The sequence below is a fragment of the Penaeus monodon genome, chromosome 16 (genome assembly GCF_015228065.2).
Source record: "Penaeus monodon isolate SGIC_2016 chromosome 16, NSTDA_Pmon_1, whole genome shotgun sequence".
In the NCBI taxonomy this organism is placed as follows: Eukaryota; Metazoa; Arthropoda; class Malacostraca; order Decapoda; family Penaeidae; genus Penaeus; species Penaeus monodon.
The window spans coordinates 30557244-30559743 of NC_051401.1; the positions used below are offsets into that span (position 1 = coordinate 30557244).

Consider the following 2500-nt stretch of genomic DNA (forward strand, 5'->3'; position numbering starts at 1 on the left):
TTGCGCAAGTTTCTGCTCCATTAACTGATTTGCTAAGCACAAAACGTACTTTCAGATGGACAGATGAGTGTCAGAGCGCCTTTGACGGGCTCAAGTGCGTCTTAGCCAGTGCCCCTGTGTTACAAGCTCCCGACATGGAAAAGCCTTTTACGATCAGCGTAGATGCGAGTGATAATGGTGTTGGTGCTGTTCTTTTTCAGCCCGATTCGAGTGATGTTTTACATCCGGTGTGCTACTACTCTTACAAATTAAAGACCTATCAGAAATCGTATTCCACGATAGAAAAGGAAGCTTTGGGGATTTTGCTTGCTTTAGAAAAGTTCAAAGTTTATTTGACATGCACGGCTCATCCGATAACTGTGAATACGGACCATAATCCACTAGTGTTCATTGAAAAGGTGAAATTTAAAAACATGCGTATTCTCAGGTGGGCTCTCTCCCTTCAGCCCTTCAATCTAAAAATTGTTCACATCAAGGGCAAGGATAATGGCATTGCAGATGCCCTATCGAGAGCATGATTAATATTTCTTCCGCTGTATGTATATGTTTGCATGTGTTTACCTTTATTAACTAGCTAGCTGAACGATTACATTTACAAACTGTTCCCCTGTTATGGTAAAAGTTTTCCTTAAGGGGGGAGGTGCTACAAGCCCAGGTAGCGTGCTAGGTGGTTTACCCTGAATTAGGTGGTTCAGGTACCCGAGTTGCCGTCGCGACCTTGCCATAACCCCGCGCATGCGCGTGAGGGGGTCGTGGTGAGGAAACGGAGGAGTGGGAGAGAATTGCTGGATCACCGCCACACGATCACCACCACTGGGCTTTTGGTTTGATTTTCTATGTTGCTTTTTGTCATTTTCTTGGTTAGGGTTGGTTTAGGGTTACGATAGGATTAGGGCGATTACACTGAGATCGCGTAGGCATATGATGTATTGTATATAAGATAATCGTAATTAAATGTAAGGAACTTGGTTACTCTTTTCATGTCTACCTCTAAATTACTCCACAAGCATAAATAAGGAATATAGATAAATACCTACCAATTCTAATACTTACAAAAATCTTATTTATATAATTACAGAAATAGAAGAAAGTAAATGAAATGAATCTCGCACTTCACTCGCTATTAGTTTTATTATGGATCGGTAGCCCACGTATCAGGCCAAGATGAAATAAGTCTCGGGCTTCTGGCTTGTTCAAAGCAGTGAAATATTTACAAGCACACTGATTCGTACTCATATATATATATATGTATTATATATATATATATGTATATATATTAATATATAATGTATATATATATATATGTATATATAAAATATATATAAATATATAATATATATAAATATATAATAAATATATATAATATATATATAATATATATATAAATAAATATATAAATATATATATATATATATAAATATATATATATAAATATAATATATATATAAATATAATATAAATATAATAAATAATGTATATATAATATATATATATATATGTATTATGTATATACTATAATATATATTATATATGATATACATATATATATATATATATATATATATATATATATATATATATATATATATATATATGTTATATATATATATATTGTGGGGTGGGGGATGGGGCCCTAGAATTATCAGTCACACCCTCTTTGAGATGTAAGGATTTTTTTTTTTTGTGTGTGTGTGTGTGTGTGGAAAAATAGGGTACTTTGGACATCATTTCCTGGTTAGTAATTTTTTTTTTTTTTTTATCCAGTTATTTTACAAAACATTAAAAAACCATCAGTATTCATTTGTTTCATTTAATAACATCATCTCTATCTTCATTATTATTCTTATCTAAAATCAAATGACTGATAATTAATCTCAGTATATTCAGAATCACAATACACTTTTACAAAATATCTACTCAAACATTTTTTTTTTAATTGCAAGGAAACTTTGATGAGGGGGTAAAAAAAACTGAAAAAATAGGGGTATGGGTAGCAAAAAAAGTTCAGGTACAAAAAGTAACATCTAAATCTAACATGATAATTTTTTTTTATAGCAAAGGGGCCTTGACAATTACAGCCTTTCTAAATCACACATGTTAAGGAAGCCAGTTCTCAAAATGTAAGTATCTATTTGGGTACATTTTTGGAGGTTATTCCAAAAAGTATGCCAGGTAATCACATTATCTACAATTGTGTTCTTTTCTGAAATTGGTTTGCATGTCATTAGCTACACAAGAGCTTAGCCACCAAGGAGCCATTTAGTAAGCCTACGTGTCCTCAGCTGATTTCCTTTTTCCTTGAGTTTTCAGCATATTATTATTTTATTATTATTATCATTATTTTATAATTATTATTATTATTATTATTATTATTATTATTATTTAATCCTATTGATATCAGTATTGTTATTATTGTTGTTGACATTATGATTATTATAATGCTATTGATAAGATGCCACCAGGGATGGCATGTATGTACATGCTATGTCCACTGAGAGTT

At 31.7% G+C, this 2500-nt stretch overlaps 1 protein-coding gene across 1 annotated transcript in view; it reads right to left on the reverse strand.

The window, feature by feature from the left end:
- The window catches only part of LOC119582708 (glycerol-3-phosphate acyltransferase 1, mitochondrial-like), a gene marked incomplete in the record, with an annotated part of 51058 nt that overhangs the window by 35567 nt on the left and 12991 nt on the right, over positions 1-2500 (reverse strand).